Source organism: Pleurodeles waltl, chromosome 4_1 (assembly GCF_031143425.1).
Source record: "Pleurodeles waltl isolate 20211129_DDA chromosome 4_1, aPleWal1.hap1.20221129, whole genome shotgun sequence".
NCBI lineage: Eukaryota > Metazoa > Chordata > Amphibia > Caudata > Salamandridae > Pleurodeles > Pleurodeles waltl.
The window spans coordinates 135,827,880-135,850,147 of NC_090442.1; the positions used below are offsets into that span (position 1 = coordinate 135,827,880).

General features: G+C 41.1%; 1 protein-coding gene across 1 annotated transcript in view; it reads right to left on the reverse strand.

Moving 5' to 3' along the window:
* Positions 1–22,268, reverse strand: part of LOC138287466 (trichohyalin-like) — a 167,064-nt gene that overhangs the window by 132,616 nt on the left and 12,180 nt on the right. The window lies entirely within an intron of this gene.

Here is a 22,268-nt window from a genome sequence, read left to right on the forward strand (position 1 = left end):
GGCATCGATGACAGCCACTACACATTTGTGATCTTTTTCCACAGAACTTTGAGTTGTAATATCAACGTACGGTGGCAGGAAATGCAGTCAGCACAGGTATTTTTCTCACCATGAATCTATTTGATTAGCATGTCATATTTTTGTCCTTTGGAAAGGAGTCTGACCAAATGTGTTAACATCTTTCCCAAACCCTTCCCACTTAAAAGATATACTAAGGAATTTTGATCAGTGTACACATCAAAAGATGTCCCCTAAAGATAGGTTTTTAATCTCTGCATTGCCTAGACACAAGTCAAAGCTTCATGCTCAATTTTGCTATATTTTATTTCAGCATTCTACAGAGTTCTTGAAGCAAATGCAACAGTAATTTTTGCAGCGTGAATCTTTACTGGATTCACATGCTGTGCATTATTTTGACATCTAGCGGTTGGGTCTGGAAATTCTGCTATTTTCTCAGAATTGTTTCTGAAATCTAAAAAAAATTTTGTCCTTCTTCTTTCTCTACTCTTTCTCTACTCTTGTTTGTCAGTGGGCGTCGAATGAATCTTCATTTGGTATCCCCTTCTGACAGAATCACACTTCCTCCGGATGTTCACATCTTTGGTCGCCATCTTCAGGTTTTTTTTCTCCCACCGTTGGGTCTGGATGGTTCATCCATGTCATTTCCAACTGAAACTTGGAAGATTCGTGGGAAGAAGTTGTTAAAAAGGTTGTGAAGACTTGGAAATTACATCCAGAGAAGAAGTCAGAGACATCCAGTAAGATGTCCAAACTTCAACGGAGGGTCGAAAATGTCAGGACAGGGGGACCCCAGTCGGCATGAACCCCTTTCCAATTCTGAAGAAATTGCCATCAGAAATATGCACAAAAAGACATACATCCTGTGTGTAATCTCTACCTTCCAATCGATCACCGAACTGAGGACTGCAACTCCTGTGTAGTTTTTGCACCAAAGACATTCAGAGTGAGAGCGAAGCAAAGAATGGCTCACCACGTGCCGCAATGCCAAAAGTCCACTCCGTCCTTGAAAGGTTTGGGCCTCTCCAGTGACAAGAAGGAAAATTTCACAGAAGGAGCAGAGAGAGAAACCTTGGAAGGAGACCACAAGGTCATGGAAATCAAAGAAGAATGCCAAAAAAGATCCAAAAGGAGGTCAGAGAGTCATCTGCCTCCTTGAAAGACTCCGAGTCGAAAAAATCATACTCATAGGCACACAACCGAGCCTTGGCAGCCTTACGTTTGTTGACCGCAGGCATATCCCTTGAAAAGAAGTCACTTGGAGCCCCCAAGAGGGCCTCCAGTGTAGAAAAAACTCCCTGTACAACTTCTTCATCGAAAGAAGAAAAGACGAAGGACACATCAACGTCCAAGGGTCAAGATCCTCAAAGGGCTCACTGAAGCCCGGAAAAAAGAGCACTCAACAAGGGAGGTTCCTTCATCGAAGAAAAGATAGGCAATTTCGCATCCTGATAACAGAGCCCTGGAAATGGAGATAAAGAGGAAGAGACTCGAGGCCGAAATGGTCCCGTTAATCCAAAAGAAAAAAGAATTTGACAAAACTTTAAGTAGTTTTCAAATTTCTCAGAAGATTTTGAAGAATACAGGTGTAGGAGATGGAGATCGAGGATATTGAAGCTCCATATACTCCAGAGCCACATGAAGAAGAGGAGGAAATCTTCTAAACAGAAGAAGGAGAACAAACTCTAGATCAACCTTCAGAAGAAGGTCAATACATGGAAATACAGTGGGAAGACTTAGAAAGGGAGTCACTAGAGGAAGAAGTGGAATCTTATCCATCCAAGCTCTCTCCCCCAGATGACATTGGTATTTATAACACAGTGATAAAAAATTTGACTGATAATGTACAACTGGAGAAGGACAAGCCACATGCATGTTTTCTGTTGGAAACACTAATGTCCAGCCAGTCAAAAAATCAGCACGTATCTATGCTGCCAAATGTTCTAGATCAGGGCAGGGAAGCTTTCAAGGAGCCAGACACCTACAGAGCAGTTACACCAAGGGCTGAGAAAAAATAAAACTTTTCATCAAAAGACCCGACCTACATAAAAGGTACTGTTCCAGCTGAATCCACTATCATGGCAACAGCTAGGAAAAGGTTGAATACCCCATCTACCTTAGGGCCACCCCCAGACTAAGAAAGTAAGAGGATGGAACTAATTGACTGCAAGATGGAGAGAAGTGCAGCTAACCAGTTGTGTGTTGCTAACTCAAGTGCACTGCTTAACAGGTGCACACACCATCATTGGGAGGAGGTAGGAGATCTATTGAAACACCTCCCAGAGCAATAAAAGAAAAGGGTTGTTCATCTGGCGGGGAGTGGGAAGGATATTGCCAACACTTGCCTAAAAACGACATTAGATGCGACTGACACTTCTAGCTGGCAGTTGATGATGGGGGGGGTCTCCTTAAGAAGCCATTCATGGCTAAGAATTTCAGGATTCAAGCCAGAGGTCCAGGCGAATATAATAAAAACACCTTTTAATGGCCAGCAATTATTCAGTAGCATGGTTGATGGAAACCTCAACCAACGTAAAAAGGACAATGAGACCGCTAAGTCCATGGGGGGTTTACAATTTAGAGGAGGAATGTGAAGAGGATCTTTCGCACCAAGAAGGCCTGGCTCAAGAGGCACATATCAAGCTGGGAGTTCTCACCAGGGATTCCACAGCAGTACTCAAGCAAACCTGAAACAGCAAGGAAAGGGTTCATTTTGGGGTAGTATCAAAGGAAAAGGATAGTCTTCAAAGCGAAGTACAACTCAGTCTAGTAAATGACCGCATTGCAGAACCAATAACTTCCACAACATTATCGGTGACAGAGGATAACAAGTAATCAAAGGTTCTCCACGGATCCCCGGTAGGGGGAAGATTAAACAAATTTCTCCAAGAGTGAAGGAAAATAACTTCAGACAAATGTGTATTAATTATAATAAAATATGAATATTGCATAGAATTATACAACTTCCTTCCATCAAGAGGACAAAAGAAAATAAATATTTTAAAGGAGGAAACAAATCTTCTTCTCAAGGAAGTCAAAGAATTGTTACACAAACAAGCTATAGAGAAAGTCCCAAATCAGGAGATCAACAAGGGAAATTATTCAATTTATTTCTTAATTCCAAAGGTAGACGGATAATTGGATCCAATCTTAGACCTCTGGTTCATCAACAAATTCATAAAGACCATAAAGTTCAAGATGACAACCTTGCAAGAAGTAACTCCACAGTTACAGAGAGGAGATTTTATGGCTACAATAGACTTAAAAGATGCGTATTTACACATACCAATGCATGCAAAACACAAAAAATATCTAAGGTTTGTGATAAACAAGAAACATCATAAATTCAAGCTTTTAGCCTTCGGAATACAATCAGCCCTAAGAGTGTTCACAAAATGTCTGGCAGCCGCACACTGAGTGTTCATGTATATCCATATCTTGACGACTAGTTAGTGAGGCTACGCTGCTACCAAAAATGCAAAAAAGACATTCAAATGGTATTAAGCACATTGCAATCCCTGGGGTTGAACATAGAGAAATCGTCGCCATAACAGGAAAAAAAAAATCTGGGACCAAAACTGAATAGAATTATAGGAAAGGCGTTCCCCAGCGAGAGGAGGACACAATCTCTTTTGGAGGAGATTCACCACTAACAGAAGGGGTGAGCTCTGACAGTGAGGACTGTGGGGAAACTATTGGGAAAAATGACCTCATCTATTCCCTTGATTCCATATGTGAGACTGCATATGAAATTAATACAAGAGTGGGTCCAAAGTCAATGGTCACAAGCAATAGGAGTTGGGAAAATCTAGTGGTTGTCACACAGAAGGTGCAGGAGACCACGTGATTCAACAGGGAAAACATTACACAGGGTAGACTCTTTCCGCAATCAACTCCATCAGTAACGATAAGCACGGATGCATCACATATGGGGAGCTCATACAGACACACTGAAGATACGAGGAACCTGGAAGGATCAGGATGCGGTACAACACATCAATCTTCTACAATTGAAGACAGTGTTTCGACCTATGAAAGTGTTCCAGAGACACATTCAGGGAAAGACAATATTAATTCAGACAGACAACACAACAGCAATGTTTTAAATCAACAAACAAAGGGGGACTCAATCTCACCCACTGTCCAGATTAGCCCAGTAACTCTGGATAGGGACAATTCAGAGGAATATAGACACACAAACAATACATCTTCCAGGAAAAGAAAATGGCGAGGTGGACAAACTAAGCAGACAGGTCTCATGCTCACACGAATGGGAGCTCAATCAGAAGGTGGTACAGACGATTTTCAAAAAATGGGGCATACCAATAATAGATCTGTTCGCAACTCCGGGAAATGCAAAATGACAAAACTTTGTATCAAGGCAACCACACTCTCACACTCAAGGGAATGTTCTTCCGATAAACTGGTCAGGGATATTTTTCCCTCAATTCCACAACTACAAAACAAACAAATGCAAAATGAGTCACAGGACATAAAGTTTAATTGCACCCTTATGGGGAAGACAAATATGATACTCGGAAATAGTACAACTAGCTCAGGGAAATTTTCAAAAATTACCAAAACTTCAAGATTTACTGTCAATGGAAAACAGAAAGGTGCTAAACCCAGACCCTATTTCAAACTGACCACATGGCTCCTGAACAAATAGAATTTGGACACATAAAATTACCAGAAAAAACAATGGCAGTATTAAGGTAAGGGAGACAAACAGAAACAAGCAAATGTTATATGACAAAGTGGAAAAGAATTTCATTATGGTGTATACAAAAATAAATTAAACAAAACGATCACAAGTGAAAAGAGAGTGTTAAAATATCTGACTCACCTTTTACAAGAAAGTTTAACATATGCATCCTTAAGTGTACATCTGGCAGCTATTATGGCATATCCAAGAGGTCAAATGGGAAAAAGTGTCTTTACAGCACCAGTGGTCAAAAGAATTTAAGAAGGGGCAAAAAGAATAGCACCACCAAGAACATTACCAGCACTTACACGGAACTTAAATTTAGTTCTTACGCAGCTCATGAAGAAACCTCTTGAGCCACTACATAAAGCCTTGCTACAGACCGCTAGCCCTAAAGACGGCCTTTCTGGTAGCTATTACTTCTCTATGTAGGGTTAGTGAGCTTCAAGCACTCACAAACCAAGAATCCTATTCACAAATCCACAAAGACAGAAATGTTATGAGAACAGATCCACAATTTGTGCCAAAGGAGGTTTTGCAGTTTCACATTAACCAATCTATTCAATTACCATGTTTTTTCCAAAACCCAAAGACTCTTGCGGAAAGAAAATTGCACACATTAGATGCAAGACATTTTATTATGTACTACATTGAAAGGATAAAAATGTTAAGGAAGACTCAACAATTATTTGTCTCTTTCTCAAAGTTACTGGGGAAAACCAGTTGCCAAGAACACAATAGTAAGATAGATTGCACAATTAATTCAGCTGTGACACACAAGCGCAGGACAAAGATTGACAGTGGCACCTAGAGCACACTCAACCAGAAAAAAGAGCACAACAATTGCCTTTATGTTGAATACTCCATTGCAAGACATCTGCGTGGCAACAACTTGGTCATCAGTGCACACTTTTACTAAACATTACTGTGTTGACGTACATATGAATAAGGAAGCTCAAGTGGGGCAAAATGTGCTAAAACATTGATTTACAAGTCATTGCCCATCTTCAACCCAGCCTATCAGTAGGAAAACCGATTTAAAATAAATGCACAACATGTGAATCCAGAAAAGATTCACGCTGCAAAACGTAAAGTTTCTTACCTGTAGTTGTAGTATTGCAGTTTAAAGAATTTTCTGGATTCAAAAGTGACCCACCCCCCTCCACCAAGAAGATGAGAGAAAAAAAATGAAGACTCTGAAGATGGCAACCAAAGGTGTGAACATCCAGAGGAAGTGCTACGATGTCACAAGGGGACACCAAATGGAAGTTCCGTCAACGCCCACCAACAAACAAGAATGGAGAAAGAAGAAGGACAAACATTTTTTAGATTTCATAGAACATAGCAGAATTTCTCGACCCAACCATTGGATGGCAGAATAATGCACAGCATGTGAATCCAGAAAATTCTTCAAGCTGCAAAACTACACCTACCTGTAAGAAACCTTATGTTCCTTGCCTTTCACTCATTGTCCAAACACAGCTCATTACCAGTCACTCTGGCACCCACAGTTATGAACCTGTATTCACCAAGCGTATTAGGACTTAAAGCTAGAGCACTAAACACTAGATTTTTAACATTAGAAAAAGCTGTATTTACCTCCAGATTCCCATTGAATTTAGTTCTGTTTATAACAAAGACCTAAGGGGTTTCACTGCTAAAACATAACAAAGTCCTAAAAATGAACAAACAGAGTTCTTATCTAAGAGAAGAGCGGGCTTTTTGTATAGGTTCAGAGTTGCAAATTGTTGGTCTAATGCTGTTAGCGGAGATGGTATGGCCTAATTAATCAACCAGCTCAACTCATAACTTTTACTTTTCTAGTCTGACAGTCATCCCTCTATCATGGCATATTTGCAAAACATCCTCAAGAACCTTCAAATGTACTTCCCTGGTTTTTGTAAAAATTAGTATCTCATCCTGAAGAGCCTGAACATTAGTAATATCGCCAAATAAGATAGCCATAGTTTTGGGAATACACTGGCTGCAGATGTCGGACTGAATGGCAACATTAAATATTTATATGCCCCAAAAGGTGTGACAAATGTGGTTAAATCTTGAGATTCACTACTTAAAGCAATCTGATCATACACATATGAAGGTCAACAATGGAAAAATAAGTTGACTCCTGTATGTGGGCAATCATTTATTGTATGTGTGGTAAAAGAAGGCAGTCTACTAAAATGTTTTTATCTAAAGACCATAAGTCCACACATAGCCAAAGATCCCCAGACCTCTTTCTAGCTAAATCAACCGGGGAAACCCATTTGAAAGAATTGGTGGGAGAATTCATTCCCACATCACATGGTTTGAGTAATACAACTTTAAATTCTTTACAAACACTAAGGAGAACTGGTCTTAATTTGTGCATGATAGGAAATACATCATTTTTAAGTTTTATACCATGCTCAACCCCGCCATCAGTTCCAATCTTCTTTCTAAAATAGATGAGTACTTAGAAACCATGGCTTGGAAGACATCATCAACAGTGTCTATGGAAACCTAGCCATTTCACCCAATACAACAGGTTTATCATGACCAGGTTTCAAAAGAATGGTTAACCTGGCTACATCTTTTCATCCAATAATGTCTTAACTATTCATGGCAACATACGTTTTGGTCCAAATCTTCCTACTCAGATGCACCAACAAGAAATTAAAAGCCCGACAAATCAACGTCATGATCTCCAAAGGCCTTTGGTTCAATATATTGTTTTTAAAATTGAAATGACCGAAGCCAATGTTTGAAAAATGTTTTGTTTGCAAAAGTTGGTTGATGCACCGGAGTCAGCCATGATCTCAATAGACCTACGACTTATTACAGGTTGACAAACAGGACCTTTGATTTTGTATCTTCGTAATTCACCTCCATTGTGTCAACTATAAGAAGAAAATTGCTAAACTTTTAGGGACACTCTTGAACATCTACATTACTGATTTTTACATTATTAACATTTCCACCTTCATTCTACAAACAGACTGGAAATGCCCCAGTTTCTTACAATATTTCTCCACAATTGCTGGACATGAAGCACTAATGCTTAAATGATTCCTTGAACCATATCTATAACAACGTTTGCCACTTTTTGTTTCTTGAAAATTTTGTGCTAACTGCATAAACATGTGGTAGGCCTTCCTGGTTTGTGAACGCTTGAGAAGAAACAATAGATTTTTCAGTGCTTTTTGCAGTATCCACAACTTCTGCCAGCGATGGGTTCCTACACGTTAAAAGCCTTTCCTGTGTTTTCTTAGAAAAACAGTTAAAGACAATCTGATCTCTGATATAAGCCTCTACAGAATTCCCAAATTCACATGTGGATGCTAGAATATGCAACACTGTGATAAACTCTTCCACAGATTCATCAGAGCTTTTTGCGTTTGAAAACAAATGTGTTTCTCTAAGAGAACACTTGTCTCTTTCAAGTATTACCTCATCATCTTCTCTTTAGCTTCTAAGTAAACGTTCCATTCTACAGTGTCACTATCAGGTACCACAACTACTGTTCGGTCCATGAGCTGCAGTCAACAGCCAATCCCCTGGCAACTCAGAACTGTCTTACATTCTGAATAATGCCAAAGTCAAGAGCAACATTCTAAAAGCTGGGTGAGAAAAGAGTGTAAGAAGCAAGGCTGCTATGTTATATAGAACAATATATAGAGGAGCGTACAAACTCAAATGGGGCTCACCTTCCAATACTGACTTTAGGTACATTTCAAGACATTACAACTTATTGTAGTACTTCTTTGAAGGAAGAGATAGATTTACTGAAAGGAGAGGTCCCTGCTCCATGATCTTTAAATAGGCATGACAGCTCAAGTAACAGGGCAAGCAGCTTTGACATACAATGTAACTACGGGCGTTTCCACAAACTAAAAGGGATGCAAATTTTACAGCACATAAAGGGAGATGTTCGTCTAATAGCTAAAAAAAAATAGCACAGGGTATCAATTAATTTGCAAATATAGGTTGAAGAGGAACTAGTTACAACAAAGCATAATTGAGAATATGTTTCAGCCAACAACCTGGGTCTCCCCAATAGTGGTTGTACTCAAAAGGTGAACCAATACAATCTGCATTTGTTAAGACTTGAGCCAGCTCAATCTAACAATCGAACAAGAACATCACTACTCAGAGACATGATAATGTGTTTGAATGGAGCTAACATTTTTCAAATTCTGACCTTTATTTGACTTTTTCAACACAAATGGGACTATTTCAAAGTAAGAAATTGAATTTCGGAATTGTCCATGAAGACCAGTAAGAGCTTGTTTAATTTTAGTACTAAAATTCTTCTCTGTGATAAAAATCATAAACAACATAAAAAGGCCTTAAAAAATGTGTTTAAGTTGATTAAAGCTTGTCTAATTTCTCAACATGGACCAATGTGTTCTGACTTCCTTTGGGCATATTTTCTCAAGCAGAAGAATGCATCAGGATGCTTCAAAGGTAATCATGTCAAGTTTCTGAAGTACAATCTTTTTTAGATGTGACAAGTTACTGTGCTCGCTATTTCCCTCAATTCGGAATCCTTAATGCATCTCCAAGAGAGCTAACAAAGGAAGAACATGTCCAATGTTCTGAGAAATGTAATGATGCATTTAAAAAATAGAAAGGGGGCATGGCCAACTGGAGCATGGAAGGGACATGATTTCCAATGGTCCTCTCTGATTTCACAGCAATCAGCGATCATTAGTGCCCTGTTGAAACCCCAAAATGAGCAGCTATCTCAAGGCATCCCTTAAAAAAAGTGGACCACCACTGGGCTCAAAAAATCTACTGGACCACTTGCTATGGCGAGTCATTTTTTATCAGGTCGAGCTATTTTTAGGACCTGCTTGCCCCTTCTGGTGAGTTGACAAAGAACAGATGTTCTGTTCAGTCATAAAGTGAAAAAAGAGGCATTTAAATCATGTTCTTGTTGCATTTGCTCTGTGTTCAGAGACAGAGGTCAAAAGTCACATTGTCTTTTTTCCATTCTGACTGACGAGTTCTAGGATTGTCTAATGTGACCTGTCTGACCTTCTGCAAAAACTGCAAAATGAAAGGCTAGGTGGGTGTTTCCTAACACACAACATTTACATAACTAAGTCAACTTCAAAATACATGTCAGTAGCTATGAAAGACCATTTTGTGTTCTTCAGTGTGATGAAAAAAATATTTTAAAAGGATGCAAACAAATAAGAACCCTTTGCTTGGTGTTATGCAAATGATAAATATGTTTCCTGAAACCCAGTTTTAACAGATTATTAACACACTACATAGTTTTATCAGTAAAGCTTCAAATTAGTGGGAAGTTTTTGGACACTTCTTGGAAATGTACTTTCTGCTAACACATCATGATTTAGTAAAATGTTTATTGAAAGTGATGTTTAAACATAAACTGGGAAATATTTCTGCCCTGAAGGCAATGCTATTAGTAAACTAAGGCAAGTCACGAATCATGTATACCCTATATGTGGGCTAGATTCTTATTATACATGGAGCAAGGATTTAGGGCTAGATTTACAATGTTTTGGCGCAGGGCAGTGATGCAAGCCTTCTTGCTGTGCTGCCCTGCGTCAAAACAAAAGGGCAGTAATGCGCTGTGTCTACTAGATACTGGACATTCCTGTCCTTTTCCCCTGCACTGGCACACAAATGGCTGCTCAGCGTCAAAGCAGGCACCCTTGCACAATGGTACAAGGGTGCCTGCGTTGCAGAAATAATCTTTTTTGTGCAGGAACGGGCACCTTCTAGCACAAAAACAATCCCAAGAGGAGTTTTCCTCTTTCTGTGTGCTGCAAAGTGCAGCACACATAGAAAGAGGAAACAACAGGGAGAAATACAGATATTTGTCCCCGTTGCATCACTTCTATGCCACCCCTGGAGGGGCGAAGGGTTTTGACACACTCCCAGGTTTACAAAACCTTGTAAATCTGAGAATGCGTTAAAATCCGTTGGTGTTGCATGGAAACACCCACCCAACACCCATGGAAACGCCACCCCAATGCAAAGTAAGGCAACACAGTGACTTGCGCTACATTGCCTTACTCCATATCTACAAGGCCATGTAAGACCACATAAAGTGGCCTTCTAGATATGGGACAGCTGCCTGCGCCATTAAAAAAAGTGACGCAGGCCACTTGAAAATCTGGGCCTTAGTCTATTTGACCAAACAAAAGAGTTTTTTTATAGAGCAGGAATGCTAAACTCACACATTGGAAGGTCCACTCATGTGAAAATGAAGGAAAGGCGACTCTGTAAAATAAAATATTTGCATAGGATCACACAATTTGAGACCCATTTACAGGTCAAGTAAATTATAGTTAGGTCGAGTAGATTATTCAAGTTACTCGACCTGCAGGTCTAGTAACAATTTTATGATTTTTCGAGGCCTGCACATTCTTCAGGACACACCATCCAAATGACGAAAAAGAGGACACATTGATAAGAAAATACAGGGACCAGGGACAAGGGCTGTTAGCAGTCCTCTGTGAATGGTGCTGTATGTTAGAACTTGACAGCGGTGTGGGAGTGAGGTTGTGGAAGCTGGTGACGGCTGAAATCTGAAAGAGGGGTGATTGAGGATTTCCCCCCTCAGTTGGTCGGCAGAGGGAGCCAGAGACCTGGGTTGTGGACATGCACTTAGCCCTGGAAATGAGCACAGATGGGAAATGGCCAACATCTGGGGTTGGGGACTATTTGTGACCCTCCGTGACCAGCTACAAAGCATTGAACGTACCAGTGAAGCATGAGACATGCGTGACTCCCAACAATGGTTGCTCACACAGACACCATAAGAGGAGGAGGCTGTCCAAACTGGGCAGATCATTGCAGGGAAGTGGGTGCCCCAGGAAGCCAAGGAACCAATGAAAGGTGTGGTGGGGGGACAGGGGACCTCCACTGGAATCTTGTTGGGGTTGGAGACCCACCTCACCTGAGCAAGGATAGACCGAGTTCAGGTGATACTGAAACAGACAGTGGTGAGTCTCAAGTGTCATGATGTGTGTCTACTGGTTACCCCCTTTCAGGAGTTCGAGATGCGAGCAGCAAAAACTACTGCCAAATCTGACAACTGCCACCTTCTGTGTAATCAGGACATAAGGAGCAATAGCTACATTACTCTACAGCGTGTTTGCTTGATCGAATAAAAGATTCCAGTTTTGAAATAAGAATCGCACAGCACCAGATGCGCCTAGGCCAATAAAAAGAAAGCTAGTCTACATGAATACTGGAAATCAAAAGGGCGTACTTAAATTTTGATGGGTACTGCATGATCTAAAAGGAGAGCCGAGGACTGTGAAAATCTTGGGAACTGCTGGTATTGCACAACCTTCGTACAATGGGTTAGTGAGAACTGCAAAACTTCTCACAGGACCTCTGACAACAGTCACGAAGAGCTCATCTTACAATCCCTAAACAGGAGTAACATGACATCTAGCAGAGGGTGAAAAGACACCACCATAGAAGTTATGTTAACAAACAAGGTGGGAAAGCAGATATGGGGGACAGATCTGCCCAACTCTGACAAACCCTCCCCAGAGAGTGAATCTGAATTAAGGGTCTGATTTAGGCCATGCGGAGGGGAGTACTGCATCACAAACGTGACGGATTTCTCGTCTGCCTTATTTTGATATCCTATGTAAATCATAATAAGGCGGATGGGATATCCGTCAGATTTGTGGGGGAGTATTCCCTCCGTCAAGATCTAAATCAGGCCCTAAGTGTTGGCACCATAGTTCCCTATGCTCACCTAGGTTTCCCTCTGCGCAAAGACCTACAATCGGCGCACCACAAAGGATTTTACTACATTCATTAAGGCCCGATGTACAATCGTTACAGATTGTGACTCGCAGTTTTGCATTTTTTGCAAGTTGCAAATTGTAGGCCGCAATCTATAGGTACAACAGTGTCTGAGACACTGTGGTAGCGATTCCCAAATGGGTTGCAAAGAACCTGCCTCATTAATACTCAGGAGGCAGGTCACAATTTGCAACCCATTTGGGAAAAGGCCGCACTCACAGGGATGCTGGTCTGCTGGGGTCAACAGACTACCATGTCTGTGACTGCGTTTTCAATAAAGCAGTTTTGTTTCGAATACAACCGGTTTTCCTTAAAAGAAAGTGCATTTCAAAAATAAAAATGAAAAGTTTTCTTTTCATTTTTTCAGATTAGGCAGTGGTACGTGGGACCCTGCCTGCTCTGAAAAAAAACATTGTTGCTACCATTCACAAAGTGGAAGGGGTTCCCGTTTGCAAATGAGTTAACAGCAGTTTGAAATTGGTGTTAACTGTGATTGCTTTGCAACCACATTCACGGTCACAAAACAATCATACGTGGATGGGCCTGCGAGTTGCAATTAGGAAGGAACGCCCCTTCCTAATTGTGAGTTGCAATCCCTATTTTGTAAGTCGGTAACAGTTTACTGAGTTGCAAAATAGGGATGGTACATTGTACAAGCCTTTTTGCGGTCGCAAACGCCAAAATTCGCCTTTTGCGAATGCAAAATTGTTTTGTACATCGGGCCCTAAATGCTTCATTGGAGCCTTTGAAGTGCTGCTGATGATATTAAAGCTGCGCTGCTAAATTCATTTTTAAAGAAGTGTGTTTGTCTTTAAAAATGCTAAAAGAGGGCAGTCCTGAGGCAGCAGGAAAGCATCACAAAAGTTTTCCCTGCAGCCACAGGCCAGTCTGCCTCATCCCTCTGCTCACCCCTAGAGAACGACAAGGCGAAATGTGGCGGTTTCATCACCCACTCAGAGTGCTTTCTGTAGAGCCTGCCTGGCTCTCCCTGGGCCCAGCTTCAGGGACAACATAGGGATTTTTGGGGGCCCTTGGCCAAAAGTATTTGGGGACCAATGTTTGGAACACTTTTGAACTTATGGTCCAATTTCAGCTCTTTCATGCTCTCTTTGGCCAAGTCACTTACAGTGCACATACACACTCGTCCAAATGTGTTTACATTTAATATACAGGGATAGTCATGTGTGTTTTATAATATTGGAACACAGTAGCAGCTCAATAATATCACTGCAAATAATCGCTGGTACACCTCCCATTTCTTATATGTGAGGCCCTGTTATGATGTAAGAGAAGCTTTTTATGGATGTTACATGGAACATAAACACACCATTTCTCTGCAAACTATGTATAACAGACTCACACATCACTCACATCAAAAATAAAATAAAGGAAAATGGTATTTAAAACAATCCCTTTAAGAATTATTCAAGGTCATCAGGGCAAGACTCTGCAGAGAGTAGCTGGCTGTATCAGGGGCCCCCTGAGAGGCTGGGGTCCTGGGCCAGGGCCCACTTTGCCCATGCCTTAAAACGTCTCTGCCCAGCTTTATGTTTTCTTTTGGAAGTGGAGGATTGGAGGGTGTATAAGCTGTGAGTTCAGTTCGCACCACGTTTGGGATGATATAACTTAGCATTACAAGCTGCCTGTATTTGACTTTCCACAGTCTCACTTATGGCATGATGAACTGAGAGACAGGAGTCTTCAGAGTTTAGAATGTGACTGTCCTGCTTGTGCATCACCCTAGTTTAAGGTTGATGATTTGCCTCTTCTGCAGCAGGTGCTTCTGGTCACAGTGGCAGAGGGTGCTTTAAGTGGTGACTGAAAATACATGCAGGGCCGGCTTTTGGGCGGTGCGGCCGCACCGGGCACTGACCTCGGGGGCGCTGTGTTTAGCAATATCTTCCGAAACCTGCGACTTAAAAGCACCTGCTGAAAAGTTCCTTGTGCGTCCAGCCTTCAGGAAACAATTAAAATGTCAAGATACCTCTTGTGATTAATGTTCTTGCTAGGGAGAGAGATGGGAGTTTTGCCTAGCCGCAGCTTTGACTCAATGTAGCATAGAGGGTTAATATGCCTGCTGCAAAAAACAGAACTATGGGGCATATTTAAGAAAAGTGGTGCTACACATAATGCAACGCCACTTTTCTTGCACCCCTTAGCGCCGCCCTAACGCCACCATGTGCGCGTCATATTTAAAATACGGCGCACCGTGGTGGTAGTTAGGGGACTAGCGTCAGAATTTTTTACGCTAGTCCGGGGCTTTGCAGGATTAGCGTCAAATATGTGAAGGCTAATCCTGCAAAGCACCCAGAGGCCCATTGTAACCAATGGAAGCCCCCTTTTAATGCCTGCTCCGAGCAGGTGTTAAAAGTGCTGGGGGAAAAATGCCGCAAAGAAATCTGACAGATTTTTTGTGTCATTTTTTTGGCCCCCTTTGCATACATTATGCCTGGCGCAGGCATAATGTAGCGCAAAGGGTTACAAAGTGGCGCATTGCATGCATTGCACCACTTTGTAAATATGCTGCAGCATTTCTGGCCTTCTAACGCCACATTAGCATTAAAAAAATGACACTAATGTGGCGTTAGAATGGCACTAGGGGCTCTTAAATATGCCCCTATGGGGCATATTTGAAAAAAGTGGTGCTGTACACAGTGCTGCATCACTTTTCTTGTGCCTCTTAGCGCCCCCCTGTGTGTTCTGTTTTTAAAATACGATACACAGTGGCGGTAATTAGGGGACTAGCGTCAGACGGTTTGACGCTAGTCAGGCACTTTGCAGGATTAGCGTAAAACAAATTGATGCTAATCTTGCAAAGCACACAGAGGCCCATTGTAACCAATGTAATCCTCCTTTTAGGCGTTAAAAGTGCAGGAAAAAAATGATGCAAAGAAATCTGTCAGATTTCTTTGCGCCATTTTGTTGGCTGCCCTAACGAGGGGAATGCCAGCTTTGCATACATTATGACTGGTGCAGGCAGAATGTAGCACAAAGGGTTACAAAGTGGCGCAATGCATGCATTGTGCGACTTTGTAAATATGGCATGGTGTTGGGCCTTCTAATGCCACATGAGCGTAAAAGAAATGACGCTAATGTGGTGTTAAAATGGCACTAGGGGTTTTTAAATATGCCCCTATATTTTATGTGGATAGCTGAGTGGATTAGTAAACCCAGCCTTTACAAGTGCTTTAAAACACATGAATGTATGTGAAAGGGGACAGATGAGGGGCACACTTGCCGGGTGGTAGTGAGTGAAACCTAGAAGGAGGTCATGGGGTGGGGGGGTGCCAAAATAAACTGTCGCCAGTCCTGAAGCCGTCCCTGAATACATGCCCAGGGAGTTAGTATTTGAAAGGTCGTAAGGCATTTCGGGAGTTGTCGTGCAGTATTACTTATCTGATCATATAGACTGTAAGTACCTTGTAACGTGAGCCAGAAAGCTCACCGCCCCACCCCTTTACAATATTCTCATTCTGGTCGAGGATGAAATTAGGATTTTTTTCATTAGGAACTTTACAAATCAAAAATAGTTTTAAAAATTGCAATATTTGTGCAGTAACTTGATTTTAATGAATGAGTTATAGAGTATATAGGTGAAACAGCGAGCGAGTAAAAAAAAGAGAAATGGAACGAATGACTGAATGAGTGAAAGGGCAAGTGAATGGATTTGTGAGTTTTTAAATGAGCATGTGACTGTCCCAGCAAGTATAGGAATGAACAAGTGAGTAGGTAAGTAAAACAGTGGTTGAGAGGGTTAGTGAGTGAGGAGTAGGTGAGCAGTTGAAAGTAAGAATGAGCAGGTATGTGAATGAAGCAGTGAATGATTGGGTGGCAAGTCTGTAAATTAATGAGTGAATAAGCAAGTGAAAAATCAGTGAAAGGGTGAGCAGCAAGTACGTGAGTGGGAAAGCAAGTGGAAGAGAGTGGATGTCACTAAGTGACTGAACGATTATGCAAGTAATTGAGGCGAGTGAAGGAGTGAGTTAATGAGTAAGTGGCTGAGCATCATAGTTTCTTTGTGACTGTGAGTTTACAAGAGAGTAAATAAGTGAGTGAACGAGCGAAGCATGAAGTGAGTGAGTGAACAAATGGTGACCAAGATTTTGAAGCGGTGACTGAGCAAATGAGGGTGCGAGTGAGCAAGTGAAAGAATGAGAAGCTAATTGAATTAGTGTAGAAGTGTTTGAGTGATTATTAAAATCAGTGAGTGAAAATAAAACACTCTACAGAAGGAAGCCTTAGCAGTGTAACACAGTGAATGCATAAGCCAGACTGTCTCTACTTCTCCCCCAACCACGAAATATGACTCCGCATATTCTTCAGAGAAGAATAAAACATAATTTTCCAGAACCACCATCCATTTATTTATCATTTGACACCATGTTTCGGACTGGAAATGTTTAGTTAAAACATTCTGCAGCAAACTCCATAGCCATCCAAAAAACGGATTAAAAACATGACATACCAAAACATAATGCAATAAAATTTAGAGTTGTGCAGGATTCACTTAGCTACTCAACGGTTGGGGGAAATTATGCAGAATTAATGCATAATGACACAAAATGCAAATCTGGCATTTGTTTAGACAACTATACTTTTGTACAATTTTGTAATTTTATTGCAGTATACCTGATGGTTTACTTGAAGGAAAGCTTATGCTTAATGCAGTTTGCCTGACTTGATTACGGTGAGAAGCCAATAACAAATGCTATGGACCTGATCAGTTCACTGGGAAGAGTTATTTCAGATGCTGTAGGTCTGATCTATCTCAATTGAAAAGTTCTAACAAAAGCAGAAGACCTGATTTATTTATTATGAAACATTTGTTAATGCCAATAGGCCTTTACGGTTGGATTGTTACTGCACCCTATTAAAGCCTGCAGATATATTTAGTAACTTAAAATCTCACAGATTACAGTTTTTAGGTAAGGAGTTTAGTGCTGATTACCTCCTTTAATAAACTTCAGGGTTCAAGATTTCTAATAATTCTTGCTAGATTCTCAGAATCTCAGAAGGTCTGGCGGGTTTAATTGTCTGCCAGGCTCTTGTAAGAAAACATAATTAAAAAATGTGTACAATTTGCTAGCCCTCTTCAGTCATTTGCTCTCTTGCCCTGTAAGTGATGGCATTTGTCTGATCACATGATCACATGTGTACATCCATCGGAAAATGAGTGTTCTTCTTTAACAGAGCTAGTAGGGTAGTCTTTTAGTTTTCCATTTTCTACTTATAGGTGCCTTTTTATTTATTCCTTCTTCTCTTTTTTATTTCCACTTTTAAAGGATGCTGCAGCCCAAAAGACAGTGCCAACTGGTTACTTGCTTGACGTTCATTTCATCTGCAGGTACAACAACCTACGCAGCCACTGCATCTAAATTAGCTGACCATCATGGAATTATATTATTCATACTGTATCACTGTTTTTACCAATACGAGACGGCTAGCACACTTCGAACATGGCAGTCAGCTGGAACTATACACGATGTACACTACCATTACAAGAAACAATAACTGTGCTATACCACTGCAAAACCTCCACCTGCTGCTGTGTTGAATTTTGTTATTGCAAGCATACATCTGTCATTTTTAAACAATAGAAGGTTTTCTTTTTTCTACCTTCATTCTTTTAATTTATCTTGCATGTGTGGCTGAATTTGTCTGTGCGCTGTATTGTGGTTGTGTAAGTGGGTGAATGCAAGAATGAATACGTGATTAATGGATGCACAAGTGCAAGGATGAGTGGCAGAGTGCTTGTATGATGACTTATTCAGAGCCTAAACCAATCAGTGACAAAGGAGTACCTTTAATTTAAAACCCAGACCTACTGGTATTGCCAATGCTTATTAGAAACCGATAGTGGTAGCTGGTCGATTTGCCTAGTTGCACATCTCATCACTTGGTTGTGCACACAAGCAAGAAAAGTATGCACGCAAACATTCTACTGCTGCACATGAGAAAGAAGAATTAGGGAGAACATTGCTGGCACTAACATTATCCAGTACTTCCCAAAACAATATTTCAAATAAATAAAAAGACGATATCAGCAACATCCATGTGGCAGCTTAATGACCATGTATTACACGAACCAATGGTCCAAATTGAAATCAAAGAAGGGATAGGCGTTACAATGGCCACCTCTTCGGCACCCTTGAAGAAGGCCTGATGAATGTATTCATCCCTGCAGTGGGACACTGCATGAATATTAGAAATAAAGGAGGACAAACCTTGAAAACCAACTTTCCACTATAGAGAGGTATCATAAACAGATAGCATCAAATAAACTTTGGGTAAAGATAAAGGCACTTACATCTCAAGTACAGGCCCTTGATATGATTAGGATAGAGTACTCGCTTCTCTGAACCAGGCAGAAGTACTGCATACTATATACGAGCCCAAATATTGCAGCTTCCCACTTAGCCAGAATGAGGTTCCTTACTGTGTGTATGGGGGCTTTCTTGTAGTGGGCGCCCACCCACACAGGTGAGGTACAGTTTTTATCAGGTGAAATGTAAAGACATAGAATAGAATTGGTTATTATCAACTGAATTCCTTTCCGTTATGGCTTTTTATTGTAGTCCAGTGCAAGAAATACCATATTTTGCAAAATGCCCTCTGAATTACATGGAATAACAGGTAACCCCAAATTGTGAGTTGTTTAAACAACCACTATTCCTAAACTCAATATCTTCGACACATTTTTAAAAATGCATAGGTTTACTTCATGCTCATCTCCATTCATTAGATTTTACTATGCAAATTGAGACATTGTTGGTACATGAAGGAAAATCATTTTCAGCTGTGGCCCATTTAGTGGGTGTGGGAAGCAAATGTTTTTGCACAACCAATAAAAACTAAACATCCCTATGACTGGAAGAGTCTGATGGATGAAACACTACATCACTTTTATAAATAAGTCATTGGGACAAAATGAATTACAGGTGAAAACATTGTCACGTATTTTTTCCTACTTATTTTCATGAGTTTTTTTTTTCAACAATTAGTTTATTTGGAATAACCTCGACCACTGGCTTCACATCTGTTTCCATCACAAACTGCAAGTAGGTACAAAACCACAAAATAGGAAAATGTGACTAACACTTAGCAGGCACTGCGGTAAAATGAAGTTTTAGAATGAAACCTTTAGAAAAAACATACTTGCATGCATAGCACATTTTTCCCAAACAATCCCCAAATATTGCTAGATTTTTACTATTGTCGTGGTTCCTTCCACAAGCATCCACAAACCCTGAGTACATTTAGAAAAACAAGCGGGGGGAAATGGACACAAATTTAGCTTGGAAAAAAGTTATGAAGGCCTAAGTGAAAAATGCCTCAGCACGTAATGGTTTAAGAAAGCAGTGCAGCTTGCAACTATTGCACACAATTCAAAAAATCAAACACTCACCATTACTGTGGTACCCCACATAGCTCCACTGGGAAATCCCCATCTGAGTTGTTGTTTGGCCATGCTGAACAAACCAGGCTTTCTCAAATACAATGACCTTTAGGTAAGGATCATCTAACCATATTTAAAGTTGATCATCATGTCAAAATTAAAATGAAGGACTATGCAGATGACAAAATACATGTTAAATCATCAAACAATAAACTGGGAAATTAGGTATTGGTGTGGCTGCCTCAGTTGAGAAAATCAGAAGCCTCCTTTCAGAGTGGACTTCAACAAGTTACTCAGTATAAAGGAACTATAATGTATGTTGCATCTCCACTAAAAGCTGGCAGTGCAGATCCTCCCCTGTGCTCAAGGGAGCTGGTGTTTCACATGGCCCTCCTTTTCTAATCAGCCTTTTATATGTGCAGGAGTACCTGTCTGTCTCCTCAGCAGTCAGTGGGCTCGTTCCTTCATGGTAGTGCTGAGGCAGCGCTTCCTGGCAGGATGTAAAACTTCCAGGTTCCTTGTTTTCAAACCTGGCAAATGGAGGTTGCCAGTCAGTGACCAACAACACTGAAGCCTAGACATCTTATCCTATCTTTACTGATATGGGGCCCTTGCACACCTCAATGAGAAGTCGTTGCCCACAGACTGGGAATTTCTGCTACATAGATGTACTAAGCTCGCAGACATGGACTATGTATTCCATATGTCCAGGTCTTGCACTGGTTACAGGAAGTTTCTGACTTCTGCTCCTCCCAGACTGAGCAAGCCACATATTTCGTCCTCTAGTCTCACCAGGAAGAAGATAGAGGTGGGAGATCCATGTAGGTGAGACTTAAAGCAAACACACAAAAGAAGGAGAGAACTTCCTCAGTCAACTAAAGCACTTGCATCTGGGTCGCATTCTGCTCCAGTGGGGCCTCTGATTTCAAGCATGATGATGATGTGCCCCTTCGGACATTGACAATCATTTTTTAACTTATGAACTGACTAATCAGGTAATTTGTGTTTTTATATGTAAGTGCTTGTATGTAGAGTGTTTGATAATTGGTAATCATATACTTAATTCTTTAGATTCGACACACACTTTGGTCCTCATTACTACTTCGACAGTCTTTTAAACAGACCGCCGAAGCCGCAGGCGCCAGAAGACCACCAGTGCTGGCGGTCTTCCGACCGCCATATCACAAGTACTGAAGGATTTCCCCCACAATTTGGGTGGAAATCCTTCAGCAGTCATGCTGGCGGTTGGCGGCGGAGCAGCGCTTTCACCGCTGTCACCGGCACGCCAAAAGGACTCCTCCCGCCGTATTACGAGCAGTAATACAGTGTGGCGGTGTCCTGATGGCGGGGGTGCTGCCGGCGGTGGCAGCACCCAGTCACGTTCCCTGGTGGATGACCTCCTCGCCGGACAAGGGGTGGGATGGGGGGCGTGTTGTGTGTGCGTGTGTGAGTAGGTGTATGTCTGCGTGTGTATATATATATGTGAATGTAAGTGTGAATGCCTGTGTGTTTGTTGAAGTGTGTGCGTGTTGGAATATAAGTGTGAATGCATGTCTGTTGGTGCGAGTGAATGAGTGTATGTATGCGTGTTGGTGAATGAGTGTATGTATGCGTGTTGGTGAATGCATGTATGTATGTGTTTTGGTGAATGCGTGTACGAAAGTGTTGGTGTATGCGTGTATGCGTACGTTAGTGTTGTCTTTGTGTTTAGAGCCTGATGTGAGAACACAACTCTTTCTACCAGCTCTTCATTTTAATATTGATGTCACCACGGGCATAATCCAGCTTTACCAGTTCCTGTTTCCTGCAAATGCTGTTGTAAATTTCTTTTGGAGTGGCCTTTGTTTATCTGGCTCCTGCTATTTCACAGCATCCCAGATTGTGTCCATTTGAAACTGTTCTTTATAAAGTTATCCTCTATGTTATGCAATAAAGTTTATCTATAACTGCACTCATGTTTGCCACAATGGTGTATATTTGAATTGAGGACTACTCTTGTACTACTTTTAAACCAATTTAGTCTGTATGTCCTGCTTGTATGGCTTTCTAGTTTGCTTTAAGTGTTATTACATGTTGTGTTCATGTAGACATTTACCTATTGTATTACTAATCAAAACGGTGCTGTTTATTACAATGTCTCTGTGTTTACCTGTCTACCTACCGACCTGCTTATCTATCTACCTATCACCCTGTCCATTCACTTTTGTTTATCTATCTATCTACCTATCTATCGCGATCCAACCCTATCTACAGTTAGTTTTGGTACTCTAGCTATCTCTCTATCTAGGACAGTGGGTCCAACCCTGTGGTCCAAGGACCCCCGGGGGTCCGCGAAGCCTCCTCAGGGGGTTCGTGACTGCTTAGAAA